Raw genomic sequence first — 17,209 nt, 5'->3', positions numbered from 1 at the left:
CAAGATTAACGGGCAAATTTTGGGGTATGACAGAATGTATACAAAGTGTTTATCTCGTTTGATTTTGAAAGATGTTTAGAAAAATATAACTCAGCGATGATTCTGGTGTGAATGTATACCAAGCATTTAAGCTGTGAGCAAGCATTTAAGAGTTATACCTAACCAAGGTCTTTATAGGTATTTCCTATCCTTAGGAGGGTAAAACTGTCCTTACTATTGAGAAGTAAGTAGTCTTATCCTTTGGATGTAAAGGGACATCGTGGGGTCGTCGATTGGTCATTGAAGGCAACATTTGTAAGGATACCTTAGCATTCGAAGGGACGATCATCATTTAATCGTAGGCTACAACGAAGGGTCATCGAGGGACAAAGTCATATATTCGAAGGCAACGTTCGAGGGACAAGGTCATATATTCGAAGGCAACGTTCGAGGGACTATGATTTATCTTGTAGGGACATTGACCTTTTGATCGAAGGGACTATGACTTATCTGTTTAGGGATGATGATGATTTAATCGAAAGGGCCTTTGCTAAGGGTATCCCCACATTCGCGGGACATGACCGTAATATCATAAGGCAACAAAGAGAGGGTTACCCTAGAGGTGCAAGTGTGGAAATGATTGGATTCAGATATATTATCTTGAATTAATTTATCTAAGTTCGATTATTTATCTTTCCATGCAATCCTATTAGCATACATCTAGACAGTTATATTCACAGTATGGAAAAATTAAAGTGCAAAAAATAAAACTACGCTATTACATGGCTTCGGGATGGGGGTACATAATTTAAAAGGGGATATAAAATATCTAAATCTTAATTAACGAGTACAAAATTAAAAGGGCATACAAAATAATACCTAATTAAACTAAAAAGAAAGAAATAAAAAAAAATTATGAATGAATTAAGAATATTTTTAGTCTATAATAATAGAAACTTTTTTTTTATGAATTTGTGGAAAAACTTAGACTAAATTGATAGAAATTTTAAAAGAAAAGAGAAAAAAAAAATATAATTAGATTTTTATTATTCAAAATAGCCCATTTTAATTAATTAAGTGATATATGAAAATTTAATTAATAAACTAGATTAAATTATATCCTAGTTTAAATAACTAATATAATATATTAATTAGAAAATTAATTAATGGGTTTTATTTTAATAATAAAAAAATAATGGTGAATTAATTATAGTGGAAAGGGAGTAAACCCTACTCAAACCCAAGACCTCTATGTTGTAGTGAGAGGGGAGTTACCAACAAGCCATGTTGGTTCATTCGTTATTTATTCGCCTTCATTAAAACATATATTAATTCTACACGCCCCATGCATGTTACAGCTTTCTCTCTTATGGCAAGCTACTTTATTTTTTCTCATGCTGTTTCTTTCATGTGAATACAACAAACCTGTAACTTCATCTTATATCAAACCACACACATAAAATAAGATCATATGTAATCATCAGGCAATAATAAAAATAGCCATGCACAAATCAAGAAACTTATATTATTTTACTCATGTATTAGTTCTCTTTACTGCAAGTGATAATGATAAAACAAACCTTACACATACATGTTAAAGACAACCAAGGATTTATATTATCACCATTATATCATCATCATTATTATGTAATAACAGCATGTGAAATAAACATAATCATGCTAGAAACAACACTCATATAATAATAATTAAATGACAAATATAATTCTTTAATCATGCAAACAGAATTTCTCCAACATGCTATGACATAACAAGAATAGATGCATACTTGAATAAAGCAATATCAACATCCACCAAACCATGAATACATCATCTCAATATATATATTAAACCAATATTATTCATGCATGAATTAGGGAGTATTGCAAGGTAATCATGCTGGATGCAAATTCCATAATGAACACTTACTGGGGATTTGATTCTTCTAGCTTGCTCACTGTATGTGTGTTGTTCTTATTCAGGCTATGAATGCTTTATGGTTGCTTCTCTTTTCCCTGCCCGTGAATCTTCTTGTTTCTGCCTTGCCTTGCGTATCTTCTTCTGCTGTATCTCTCCTCTTTTTCCTCTTTTTTTCCTCCCCTCTTTCTCGCTGCAGCCATATGAAGTATTTATAATGGTGTGGATTAGGGTTTAACCTTGCTAAATATTTGGATCCCTTCCTATATTTTAGGGTTTAACCTTGCTAAATATTTGGATCCCTTCCTATACTTTAGGAGAGTTAGGGTTTAACCTTGCTAAATATTTGGATCCATTTCTACACTTTAGGAGAGTTAGGGTTTAACCTTGCTAAACATTTATTAAATACAAATAATGAATAATCCAAATGACTTTTAACAAATAAAAATTAATTTAAATTTTAGTTACATAATTGAATTAAAATTTCAACCTATTTCTATTTTTTACTTTCATCATAAAAAAAATCAAAATTATTCTTACTTATATCAACCAAAATTATTTTATAATTTATGGGCTTTTAAAAAAAATGTTACTCTTATAAATAAATTTTATTAAGTAAAAACATGAATTAGTAAATAAATACTATTTATAAATAATGAATAAATGGAACATGAGTCACTAAATTATAAAAAATAGTTATTATAATTTAATGAGCTTTAACAAATAAAATTAATTTAAAATTTTAATTATACAATTAAAATTCAAATCTATTTTTATTTATCATTAAATTAAAACTATTTTATTTATATATATATATAATTTATTTATATCATACAGATAACCAAAATTATTATTATTTTTTATATCTGTATCACATAATAAATAAATTAAAATTTATAATTTATATGAGAATGTATGCTAATGAATGAATGCAAATGTGAAATGAATGCCATGCATGAATCAATTTATCATAAAAATTAACAGGCAAATTTTGGGGTATGACAATATGGAATCTTATTCATGCGTTCCCTTTCTACCTTAGTTGAAGGGGATTGTATTTTTGATAGACACAAGCCATGTTGCATAGGTATGAATCCTTTCTTGGAATCATGCATATTAAAGCGTCTTAGCACTTTGTCTATGTATGTACTCTGACTTAGGCCAAGCAGTTTTTGTGATCTATCTCTATAGATTCTGATTCCTAATATATAGGCTGCTTCACCTAGGTCCTTCATAGAAAAGCATTTCCCCAACCAAGTCTTTACTTGTTGCAGGGTAGGGACATCGTTTCCAATGAGTAATATGTCATCTACATATAATACGAGAAAAACGATCATGCTCCCACTAACCTTCTTGTAGACACAAGGCTCATCTTCGTTCTTGATGAATCCATATTGTTTTACCGTTTCATCAAAACGAAGATTCCAGCTTCTGGAAGCTTGCTTCAATCCATAGATTGATCTTTGTAGCTTACATATCTTTTGGGCTTCTTCTGGTATGTCAAATCCTTCAGGCTGTGTCACGTACACATCCTCAAGAAGATTTCCATTAAGGAAAGCAGTTTTGACATCCATCTGCCATATTTCATAATCATGATATGCAGCGATAGCAAGTAAAATCCAAACAGATTTAAGCATTGCAACTGGTGAAATGGTTTCATCATAGTCAACACCATGAATTTGTTTATATCCTTTTGCAACCAGTCTTGCTTTATAGGTATGTACCTTACCATCCATGTCAGTCTTCTTTTTGAAGACCCACTTGCATCCTATAGGATTAACTCCTACAGAAGCACTACGCCAAATAAGGGAAAAGAGAGCGTTTTTTTTTTGCCTATAACAGCGATTTAAAGCGCCCTCTAATCTGGCGCTGGCATAGGTAAAGACAGCGCTTTTTTTCCTGGTGAAAGCGCTCTCTAAAGTGGCTCTTTAAGCCCTTTAAGAGCCACTTTAGAGGGCGCTTTTTAAAGAAAGCTCCCTCTAAAGTGGAAACTTTTAAGGGTTTAGAGGGCGCTTTTACTGGAAAGCGCCCTCTAAAGTGGAAATTTAAAGGGTTTAGAGGGCGCTTATTTTGGAAAGCGCCCTCTAAAGTGGGTGGTTATTTAAATTTTTTTTTAAAAAGCGCTATATTTTTTTATTTATTTTAGACAACCTGTATATTGAAGCAGTACACCTAAAACTGTATAATTTGAAGCCCTTTTTCACACATTGCATTCAACAAGCCTTATATACAACAATCCACTGATATATAATCGTTTAACTTCTAAAGATTCTAAATATACAACCAATTCATAACTTAAAAAGAAATAAAACTAAGTAGCAAAAGCATCTCTGAGATGTATGTTTTTTTTGCTAGCCGCAATCTTCTTAGGGTCCGCTTCCTGAATCGAAGTTCATTTCTAGCAGCCATTCCTCGCATGCTGGTTTGAATACAAACAACTTTGGAATAGGTAGTTTTATAAGCACTTCTCGAAAGATACATGCGGATTTGTTTCTGGATTATCAAAAAATTCATTTTATTAACTAATTCATTTTACAAAGTGATTTATAATTTGGGACAATTTCTTACCAGAAATCCATTCCCTTAGTGTGTCGTTGGGCATGAATTCATAAATCAGCATCTGAACCAAGAAAAGAAGTATATGAAATGATACTATAGTCAACTATCAAGCAAATATGGCAAAACTTATGATGATATGCATAAGATAAGTGTAGCTATAGGTTATTTACCTGCTCTCCTTCTTCGCTACAGTAGCCTAATAGAGAGACAAGATTTCGATGATGTAACCTCGATAAAAGCTCAATCTCAGTCAAGAACTCTTTTTGTCCTTGTAATGAATTTTCTCCTGCTCGCTTAACGGCAACAAATGTTTCATCAGATAAAATGCCCTTATAGACATTTCCATAACCTCCTTCCCCAAATTTAGTCGAGATATCAAATTTGTTAGTGGCGTGAGTCAACTCTTTCAAAGTGAATGCTTTCACACCATCTATTTTGATACATACATTAGAGGCTGCAAAAAGAAATAGCCATTCAAATAAATTTTACTTCTTCAAAGATTAATCAAATTGACATTATCAGAAGAAAGCGTTAAAATACTTACACGTTCATTTCCTGGAAATCAAGTGCATGTATTTCGAATTTCTTCTAAAAATTAGGAGCATGGTTATTGCGGTTATTGCTAAAACAGCAGCAACGACTCCTATTATAATAGCAGCAATAATGCCTGTTTTTCTCTTTCTGCTCTCTGTATTAATAATTACTATAACAATAAAATGAAAGTACTATTAGAGAAACTCAAATATAATAAAGAATAATAAAATGCTGAGATTGAGAAAGTTACTATTTGCATAAGTTGAATAGAGTTTTATTTTAGAAAATTTAAATACAAGTTGACGAGTATATTCTCACAATCTTTGAAGATAAGGATATATTCCGCCTCGGGGAATTGATCCGTTGAGTTTGTTATGGGACAAATCACTGCAATAGCAGAAAAATACTATATAAATATTGCGATGAAGATAAGTTAAGGTTTAAAATATATACAAAGTTTATAAATAAAATTGGCTATTTACATACACAGTTGTCATATTGGTTGAAAGATTATTTGACGGTATAGACCCAGTGAACTGATTCCAGCTAAGATCCCTAAACCATGAACCAATCGCAAATGAGTTTGTAGACAAAACAGAAGAAAATGATTTCGTTGTCATTAGGCACAATATAAAGCTGAGCCACGAGATATACTTAAACATACAAATATTTAAGACTTGGTATTGAATTTAAATCGGGAATAGCTCCTTGCAGGCTGCAATTTCTCAGACTCCTGTAAAATCAAGAGGAAACATTAGCTCAAAAAACAAAAGCCATGTTCTTGAATTCATTATTGAAAACTTGATGGTAAGCTTTTCTAAGTCCAAATGAAGCCTAAACAATGCCTTTTTTAAATACTTTTAATACACACATTTACATGAATACTCTTTGGCCGTGAATCATGGAGAAACAGATACTCCATATCCTATGTCAAAACTCAAATTTGAGGCTTGAAGGAGTTAGGAGAGAACACGAGACCAAATTTCTAAAGGCGATTTCGAGGCCGTTTAAAAGAATGTTTTGACATAGTGTATGGACAAACAATAGTCACTGAATATTTGTAGCATCATATATTGAGCGCGAAAAAAAGGACACGTAGATAACAGTACTTACAATTTTACAAGCCTGGGTAAATTTTCATAGGTAGAAGGAATTCCATTCCCGCTGAAATTATTGTTATCAAGTTGCCTGTAAGTGAAACAAGAAAGAATCAACTTTCCAAGACAAAAAAGATTGATTAGAGCATAACTTGAACATGTTCGCTAATCCTCCTCCACAGATCAAGCAAAAGCATGTCAATAATGCAATATATACAATGAAAAAGTTATTATATGTTACTATTCTAGACAATGTAGAGCATAACATACAGTATTTCCAAACTGTGTAACTTGGAGAATTCTGGTGGAAGATATCCCGATAAGTTATTGTTATCCAAAAGCCTGTAGAGTCATGTTAACAAGCAGACACAGTTAAAACTTGTAAAAAAAAGAAAATCAATTTGGAGATGCAACTCTAAAGTTTCAAATCATAAAGGAAATTTGAATTGGCTTCAATACTCACAAATGCATAAGATTGGAAAGGTTTGAAAGTTTGGATGGAAGTTGACCAGTGAACGAGTTGTTGTTCATGTGGCTGCAATTGCAAGACAGAAAAGCTGCAGAATAAGTACATGTAAGAAATCGAGCTTTATGTTCTGTTGATGAACAATTTTGGTTTAGACATCCACTTACAGGTGTCTAACGTTGATCATATTCGCTAACGATTCTGGCACAGAACCTGACAGTTGGTTTTCATCTAGTTGGAGTCTATTCATATTCGTAAGGTTGCTAAGCTCATCCGGTAAACTGCCAGATAATTTATTTCCATTCAAGAGCCTGCGTATAAAACATCTCAATTAAGCGCTTATGCTATAAGCTCTAGTCATACAAAAACTTGACGAGGATCAATACTAATAATTCATTTTCTTTGGTAAGTTTCTTACAAGAGTCTCAACGATGTAATGTGTCCGATTTCCTTTGGTATTGTGCCAGTCAGATTGTTCCACATGAAATCCCTTCAGCATAAAACAACGAAGATATTAGCACGGTATAACATATCATCGTTTATTCTTCTAATTCATATAGAAATTGTTTACCAGGAGATAGTAGAAAAATCAAACCTGGTTGAAATGCTGCTGTAACTTCTCATTTGTCAAATTGATACAAAATTGCTCGAAGCTGAATAGGGCCGATGTAAAGTTAGTTACTGTTAGAACAATAACTGTGGTTCAAAAGTAAATAGATACGAAAAATGTAAATAAAGAACACAAAAAATTCGATCACAGAGATTGGCCAAATGTGCATACGTCTATAAACTTCATATAAAATTAGGCAAGAGGGTGGTTAAGATTAAGAACCTGTTTGTCTTGAAACTCTCGAATCCGTATATATCTAGAACTCCAATTAAGTTCTTCGAAGTCAGAAGAGAAACCAAAAATGAACAATAGCGAACGTCAGAAGAGAAACCAAGTAATATGAAGATTAGAAAAATACCTATGGTGTCAAAATCGAACAGCTAACAACGAATTAATAGAAGGAGGAAACGTCGTAGATCTAACAGAGGTGGAAGGAGAACGCCTTAGAAGTAGCGAAAATCGTAGCAGTGAGAACCCTAACGTGAAAAAGAACGAAAATAACAGAGAGTGAAATAACAAAACGCGCAGTATGTTATAATTTTAATGTTTACTAAAGGGGACCTTAGAGGGCGCTTGTGGAAAAAAAGCGCCCTCTAAAGGGGGCCTAAGAGGGCGCTTATGAAAGCGCTCTCTAAGGCTTTCCAAAAGCGCTTTATAAACTGGAAATGCACATGGACTTATAGAGCGCTTTTTTAAAAGCGCCCTCTAAGGGTAACCTTAGAGGGCGCTTTCTAAAAAGCGCCCTGTATTGTTCTCCCTCTATCTCCTCCTTATTTTTTCGCTTCACCTTAGAGGGCGCTTTATTACAAAAGCGCCCTCTAAAGTGCGCTGTCTATTCCAGTTGTTCGCTCCTTATTTTTTCGCTTCACTTTAGAGTGCGCTTTTGTAATAAAGCACCCTCTAAGGTGCGCTGTCTATTCCAGTTTTTGGCGTAGTGAAGGCTCTACCAAGGTCCAAACTTGGTTTGTGTACATGGAATCCATTTCAGATTTCATGGCTTCTAGCCACTTCTCAGACTCGGGACCAGTTATGGCCTCTTGGTAGGTCACAGGCTCATCTTGATCCATGAGCAATACATCACCTTGATCTGTTATGAGATATCCATATCTCTCAAGTAGGTGACGTATCCTGCTTGACCTACGCTGGTCTTGTTCTACTTGAGCAGGTTGCTCTTCCACAACCACTTGTGTTTCCTCCTCTAATTCCTCCATAGGTGTATCGATGCTTTGTGATTCTTGAATTTCTTCAAGCTCTACTTTCCTCCCACTGGTTCCTTTGGAAATAAAATCCTTTTCTAGGAAAACTCAAGTTCGAGCGACAAACACTTTGCCCTCAGAAGGATTGTAGAAGTAATACCCTATTGTTTCTTTAGGATACCCCACAAATAAGCATCTGTCAGATTTGGGCTCAAGCTTAGTTGAAATTTGTCGTTTCACATAAACTTCGCAACCCCAAATCTTCATGTAAGACATATGTGGTCTCTTACCACTCCATATCCCATATGGTGTCTTATCAACCTTTTTGGATGGAACACGGTTAAGTGTGTAAGCTGCTGTCAATAGCGCATGTCCCCAAAAGGAGTTTGGAAGATCGGCGTGACTCATCATGGATCGGACCATGTCCAACAGGGTTCGATTTCTTCTCTCAGACACACCATTCCATTGGGGTGTTCCAGGAGGAGTGAGTTGGGATAGGATCCCACACTCTTTGAGATGGTCATCAAACTCTAGGCTTAAATACTCACCACCTCGATCTGATCGAAGAGTTTTAATATTCTTACCTAGTTGGTTTTGTACTTCATTCTTGAATTCCTTGAACTTTTCAAAGGACTCTGATTTGTGTTTCATTAAATACACATAACCATATTGTCATACGGTGAACTGACTTGGGGTGTTTTGCTTTTTATCGCAATGTCGCGGATAGCAAGAGTCGCCACCGACTTTTCTTTTATCCAATAAGGAAAGGTGGAAAAGAACAGGAAAGACCTTAATAGATTTTGGGTTCGGGAGGTACATTATACAAAGGGAAGGTGTTAGCACCCTCTGTATCCATGGTTATCCATGGGCTCTTAATTGCTGGATCACTTATATTTTTGTCTGAAAAGTGTTGGTGAATTGTTTAAAAATGTTTTGAAGAGAGAGTTTAACTTTGTAATGATTCTCGTATGAATGTATACAAAGTGGTTATCTCGTTTAGTTTTGAAAGCTGTTTGAAAATATAACTCGGTAATGATTCTAGTATGAATGTATACCAAGTGGTGATTTTCTAGGATTTGTAAAGTGTAAAGTGTGAGGGGTGGAAAATGTTTTAGGTTGTGATCCAGTAATTGAGAGTTATACCTTCCTGAGGTCGTTATGGGCATTTCCTATCCTTATGAGGGTAAAACTGTCCTTACTATTGAGAAGTAAGTAATCTTACCCTTTGGATGTTTAAGGGTCATCGTAGGGTCATCGATAGGTCATTGAAGGCAACAGTTGTAAGGATACCTTAGCATTCGAAGGGACGATCATCATTTAACCGTAGGCTACACCGAAGGGTCATCGAGGGACAAAATCGTATTTTCGAAGGCAACATCCGAGGGACCATGATTTATTTTATGATGATTTAACCGAAGGGTCTTTGCTAAGTGTATCCCTACATTCGCGGGACATGACCGTTATACCGTAATACCGTAGGGCAGCAAAAAGAGGTCCAAGATCACATATTCAAAGGTCATATTTTAAAGTCAATTAGGTGATTAGGATGAATCCCCACATTAAAATCAATACATTAAAAATAATACATTAAAATTAATACCTTAAAATTAATTATTAAAATTAATTATTAAAATTAACACATTAAAATTAATTAAGCAATTTAGGGTGAGTCTCCACAAGGGTATCCCACAAATAAAGTGGAAGACCTAGACAGCAATCCTTTCCTGGGACAGGTGAACCTTTACAAAATTCAGCAAACGGATTAGAGTACCAAATCAGGGTGCAATCAAGAGTTGCACCAAAGCAGTAATAGTATCAGGTAAACAAAGCCTGGTTATAATAAAACAAGTCGGATGGGTAAAGATCAAAACAGAGCGAAACAGCGGCCTCCATTACAACAATTCAAGGTATCCAGGCATACTTAAGTCCACATGCAAAACCTCAAATATATTTATGAATTCAATTATGATATCACATGTGCATTAGGAACATAAAGCGGTGATAGTAACGCAAACCTGTTTGCAATTGAATTGTAACCTTGAATTGGCACTCTTAGGGTTGATGCCGGATTGAGTTGAGCGGTGCCGCCGGCTTTTCCTTCAGGGCTTCCTTTAAACAACAAATTAAAACGAAGGAAATAAACTAGATCCTAACGTAAGGTTAGATTCGGTAAAAAGGTGCACAATAGTTTCCGTTGCAGAAACTATTGTGCGAAAAGAATTAACTAAATGCTAAAAAGGAAATGGGAAATTGCAAGGGGAGCAGTGTAGAACTCGTAATAAACAATGACTAAGCTACTGGAAAAGAAACTATGCAAAAGCAAAAACGGCAAAAGGAAAAAAAATGTGGAAAAGCCTCCTCTTTTAGGTTTTCAAGGTGGCTATTTATATTGGTGTCGTTAGGTCATGCCTGCTGCCCAAAAAAAACGTCTTCAACGCGCGTGGATATAAGGCCCAACATCCCTCAACGTATCTTCAAGTCTCTGAAGCATTACCTTCGCCCACAAAGTAGGGGAATGGTGTGACGTTCGTCACACCATGTGTGACGTCCGTCACAAGGTTGTTTTGCGTGACGCTCGTCACGCCCTCTATGACGTTCGTCACAGGCACAGCATTTGTGTCTTGCGCTTTGGGCTGGACTTTGCTATTTGATTCTTTTTCTCTTTGCACCTCCTTTTCTTCCATTTTACTTGTGCTTCAAAATAAGCCACCTGAGACAAATAGGAAGAACATACCGCGTAATACCTAACAACATAAATGATGATAAAATTTAATTGAATTAAGTCTTATAATATAAGTTCATGTTATCACTAGGCGAGTGTGTAGCGAACAGGCCGGTTTGGGTCATCCGTGAGCTGGGCCTTTGTTCCTTTAAGATCAGTGCCGTAAAAATGGGTCGGAGTGCCCTGAAAAACGTCTTGAAATATTAATGGGCAAATTTTGGGGTATGACAGCTGCCCCTGTTCAATATTCTTGAACCGAGAGAGTTAGAATGGTATGTGCCGTTCGTGGTCTGGAGGTGAAAGATTATTGAACACTAGAATGCCCCAAAAATTTGCACTTGCCAATTAGTCTTGGTGGAGATGGGCTTAAAGATGCCATCCAGGTAGTTTGATGAGGAGATTTCCAGATTGTGTCGTACGCTAGACGATGTCTGAAGACATGGATGTCATACCGGGTCATACACTAGACCGTATAGTGAATCCCCCATCATGCTGTTGACTTCGCTGGGGAGTCAGAGTATGCTGTATACTGCTGGGGATAAGGGATCAGAATGGGTCATATACTGGACCATATCTGAGTACCAGAGTGAGCTGTTCGTTAGGCGGATGACTTTGATGGGGATGAAAGATCAGAACGGATCGTACGCTAGATCGTTTCTGAGTTGCAGAATGAGCCGTCCGTTAGGCCGAATCTGCTTGAAGAGGGAGTAGCCGTATACTAGACTACCATTCAGAAATGTACCTGTCCGAAGGTAGCATCTGAGCAAGGGAGTAGTCGTATACCAGACTACCATTCAGGAATGTACCTGTCCGAAGGTAGCACCTGAGCAAGGGAGTAGCCGTATACCAGACTACCATTCAGGAATGTACCTGTCCGAAGGTAGCACCTGAGCAAGGGAGTAGCCGTATACCAGACTACCATTCAGGAATGTACCTGTCCGAAGGTAGCACCTGAGCAAGGGAGTAGTCGTATACTAGACTACCATTCAGGAATGTACCTGTCCGAAGGTAGCACCTGAGCAAGGGAGTAGTCGTATACTAGACTACCATTCAGAAATGTACCTGTCCGAAGGTAGCATCTGAGCAAGGGAGTAGTCGTATACTAGACTACCATTCAGGAATGTACCTGTCCGAAGGTAGCACCTGAGCAAGGGAGTAGTCGTATACTAGACTACCATTCAGAAATGTACCTGTCCGAAGGTAGCATCTGAGGAGATGAAGGTCTAACTTGGTCGTACATTAGACTGTATTTGAGCAGCATCTGGTCTAACTTGGTCGTACATTAGACTGTATTCGAGTTGAAGAAGGTCAGAATGGATCGTACGCTAGATCGTATCTGAGTTGTTGAAGGTCATAGGTTGAGCTGAATCAGAGTGAACCGTACGCTAGGCTGTATCTGATAGTATTTGCAATAATTTACTGGGGATGGGCTTATAGATGCCATCGTTAGGAGGATGTCAGAATGAATGGTGACATGGAGTATATCCGAAAGATGTAGTTGAATCCTGAATGTAATTGATAAGGATGTCCGTCTGAATGGACCTTTGTTTCGATTGTATCAAGAGGATAATTAACCTGAAAAATAAAGTTAGCTTCATGCTATGTCATGATGCATGAGATGCAAATGTTGTATGCATGCGTGTGCTGTGAAATGATGTAATGAATGAATTATGCGTCTGAAATAACTGCGAACATTGTATGCATGTATATGTTATGAAATGATGTAATGTATGCACTATGCGTCTGAAACGTTCTTCCAGGGAACTCTACTGGGGAGATAAGTCTCAGTCTGCTGGTCGGAGACATTGGTATTGATGACCCGGTCTCGGCTGGGGGATACTTGATTTCTGTCTGACGATGGAAACACTCAACAGAGCCTGGCTGGGGATGGAAGAGATGACCTTTCGGCATGGTGGTGCCGACCTCTTCTGGGGAATAATTGGCGTTGCCGGGGAATCGAATTAGCAACGGATTCATTGGAAAGCGTGGTTAGACCTTCTCCTTGGTCCTGAAGTCTCGCAGTAATTGCTATTTCCATTTTAGGCATGTATTCTTGATAAACATTGATCATATTCAAATGCATATATCAATTCAAATTAAATCAATGGACGTTTATGCAATCAAAACAGAAAAAGTGAAAACAAAAACATCTTTTTTGGAGATAAAATTGTATTGATTTTGAAAGAGGGCCTATAAACAGGCAATTTGTGTACAAGGAGACAAAAATCCTAGTAAGAGGAAATTGTCAAGAACACAAAGAGAAACCTATGCAGAAAAAGTCCTATCGATTCTAATTCCACCACTGTCATTATATCTTCAAGCATCTCATCTCCTGCTGTCGGATAAAAGTGATTGGCTTGTTCAGTCCCTTGAACTTGGTTGGAGCTGACAGAGAACGGGACATAGTCATACGCTTTAATCCCTAATTTTTGCCTGGACCACCTTTTCAGGTTTTCAGTCCACCGGGATACCCCTTCTTGCCCAAGCCGCCTTTTCAGGTTTTCGACTTGCCGGGTGTACGTCTTTATATATTTATCCCTAATTTTTGCCCGAACCCTTTTGGTTCGCCGGGATGCCCTTACTTTTGCCTAGGTACGTCGACCTAGCGGGTCTCTTTTATGCGTAGTATTTTTTTAACTATGTCTGAGTCCACGGGATGTGGGAAGTCTTTGCCATCCATCATAGCAAGTATCATGGCTCCACCAGAGAATACCTTCTTAACTACAAATGGCCCTTCGTATGTGGGAGTCCATTTGCCCCTGGGATCACCTTGTGCTAGGATGATACGCTTGATCATCAAGGCGCCAAGTTGGTACACCTGTCTCTTGACCTTTTTGTTAAATGCTTGGGTCATGTGCTTCTGATATACCTGCCCATGACAAACAGCCGCAAGTCTCTTCTCATCAATCAAATTTATCTGATCGAGTCGAGTCTGGATCCATTCATCCTCATCTAAGCCTGCATCTTTCATAATTCTTAGAGAGGGAATCTGAACTTCCACTGGTAAAACGGCTTCCATTCCATAGACTAAAGAGAACGGAGTTGCCCCCTATCGAAGTACGCAACCATGAAGAGCAAGAGGTAACATCTCATGCCAGTCTTTGTATGTTACTGTTATATTCTTGATATTGTTAGCAGCCTCCACGGCGCCGTTCGTCTTTGGCCGGTACGGAGAAGAGTTATGGTGTTTTATTTTGAACTGCATGCAGCGTTCAGTTTAGTACCATTATCAGTGATAACTCTTTCAGGAGACAGCAGGTTTCTCGAATGTATATTTGATAAGATCCATCTTAGAAATTGTAACACCCTTCTACCCAAACGACATATTTAAATAGATTATCAGAGTACAACATGTAGAAGAGTTTACATTTCTTACAACATAACACTTATCGCATCACAACATAAAACATATATTTATTTTATTTAAAACTTCGCAGCGGACAACAACACAAATATTATCATTCATCATATAACAATTCATAATAATGTGTCAACAGTATCTCAACAAAGCATCTCAACATATTAGTCATCATAACCAACGTAAATAATAATCAATTATCTATCGAATCCCATAACCCCGGTGTCACATGACCAGAGCATTTGACTCGACTCTGTAGAATAACTCTACACTTATTCTTCAAACCTCGACAATAGCTACTCCTCTTTATCTGCACATTGCTCATCATAGATGAACATAAACACATGCAGAAGGGGTGAGAATTACATTATTAAATAATAATATAACGACAGAAATATAAACATAAATATGCCAACTTAGCTCATCATAATCATCATTATCAACATACTCATGAACATCAACAAACAACATATCAAATTCAATGCACACACTCATGCATGACTCAACACGACTCGGTATACCCATTTTGTGACCAACTACAGGATCACCACTCCCGGATTCATCACCATAGAATCCGAGTTCCCCGCAAGGAACCAAGCCTCTCAACAAGCCCGGAGTCGACAACATCATTGGAACTCAGTCCGTTCATCACTAGGCATCGGCCTTTCATGAATGCATGCACACCAAGCATGCATCGTAATCAACATAGCAACAACAGCATCATATAGTCATGTTATCATCATCATTAACACATTCTATCACAAAAGCATATCACATCATGCCACATAATCAAACACAGTATTAGCACACTCTACTAATATCTATACCACTCAAAGCAACGGGAAATGATCCCTCGTATACCATGCATCAGCTAAGTTACCTCGCTCAGCCTAAACAACAAAAACTGCACAACAACAGCCCAGGAAAGACCACAAGTCTGCCCATACGCGTATTGCCTATGCCCATACGCGTATTGCCCACGCCTGACCAAATCCATACGCGTATTGCCCATGTCCATACGCGTATGCTACGCGTATCACTTTTCCATACGCGTACCAACAGAGACCAAAACACGTTCAAAACATTATCTTCCTCATCCATACGCGTATTGCCTAGCGCCATACGCGTACCAGCCATCTCATACGCGTATTGCCTAGTGCCATACGCGTATGACCAGAAACCAGATTTCCAGATCTGCAATGGCTCCCTCTGCTACGAGATCTATCCAAATTCATCCCTCCACAGTCCAAATTTCACACAAAATCACTCATATCATCTAATACAATAGTCCCCTATTCGATTTCACAAATCCTAACATCATTGCATATAATTTCTACGAATTCCTTCGATTAAAATCCTAATTTCGTTCATCCAATATTTCACCATTTTCAGCATATTATTGTTTAATAAGGTTCAGACCCCTTACCTCTTTGGATTGAAGGAAGTTCTGAGCAATCTTTGGCCTTTTCCTCTTCCTTCTCTTTTTCTTCAGCGTTTCCCCCTTTCTCTGACTCTGAGGCAAAATACGTGAAAAACACTCTGAGTTCTCCCTTTGGCCTCTTATCAAATTTCCACTTTTTCCCTTCCACTCTTCATATTCCATTTATTTTATTATTTAATTATTATTAAAATAAATAACACCTATAATAATAATAATAATAATTCCCAATATTATTTAATAATTCCTTTTACCTTCCAATAATCATATTAAATAATATTTAAATTACTCTAACAATATTTGGGGTGTTACAACTCTCTCCCACTTTAGAAGTTTTCGTCCTCGAAAACATACCTCAAGCAAATAGAGCCGGATACGACTCCTTCATCTGATCTTCACGCTCCCAAGTCAAGCTCTCACCAGCTGGACCTCCCCAAACAACTTTCACTAGAGCAATCTTCTTACCTCTCAGGGTCTTCTCTTCTCGGTCATCTATCCGAATTGGTAACACCTCAACGGTCAAATTATCCCTCACCTGGATATCATCCAACTGAACAACATGCGAAGGATCCGCAATATACTTTCTTAACTGAGATACATGAAACACATCATGCAGATTAGAAAGCGACGGCGGTAAAGCTATCCGATACGCCACTTCCCCAACCCTCTTCAAAATCTGATACGGACCCACAAACCTCGGAGTAAGCTTTTTAGACTTTAAAGCTCTACCCACACCTGTCGTCGGAGTAACTCTCAAGAACACGTGATCTCCCTCTTGGAACTCAAGTGCCTTTCTCCTCTTATCATGATAACTCTTCTGACGACTCTGAGAAATCTTCATTTTCTCCTGAATCATCTTAACCTTTTCAGTCGTCTGCTGCACAATCTCAGGTCCGAGTACAACACTCTCACCTGATTCATACCAACACAATGGAGTTCTACACCTCCGACCATACAATGCTTCATATGGAGCCATACCGATACTAGCATGAAAACTATTATTATAAGTAAACTCCACCAACGGCAAATAACTATCCCAAGAACCACTCTGCTCCAACACACAAGCTCTCAACAAATCCTCCAAGGATTGGATAGTTCTTTCGGTCTGACCATCAGTCTGAGGATGATAAGCTGAACTCAACCTCAACTTAGTTCCCAACGCTTTCTGCAAACTTTCCCAAAATCTAGAAGTAAATCTGGGATCTCTATCAGACACAATACTGGATGGAATACCATGCAGCCTCACTATCTCCTCAATATACAACTCTGCCAACTTCTCTAAAGAGTGATTAATCTTCATCGGCAAGAAATGCGCCGACTTAGTCAATCGATCCA

The 17,209-nt window shown here is 37.4% G+C and overlaps 1 pseudogene; it reads right to left on the bottom strand.

Annotated features, from left to right (window-relative positions):
• Positions 1–4,421: 4,421 nt before the first annotated feature.
• LOC127108104 (probable LRR receptor-like serine/threonine-protein kinase At1g06840) lies at positions 4,422–7,174 on the bottom strand (annotated as a pseudogene).
• Positions 7,175–17,209: the final 10,035 nt, after the last annotated feature.

This window comes from Lathyrus oleraceus, chromosome 1 (assembly GCF_024323335.1).
Source record: "Lathyrus oleraceus cultivar Zhongwan6 chromosome 1, CAAS_Psat_ZW6_1.0, whole genome shotgun sequence".
NCBI classification, from domain to species: domain Eukaryota; kingdom Viridiplantae; phylum Streptophyta; class Magnoliopsida; order Fabales; family Fabaceae; genus Lathyrus; species Lathyrus oleraceus.
Note: the sequence above shows the minus strand (reverse complement) of the source record. Positions and strands in the feature narration are given on the sequence as shown.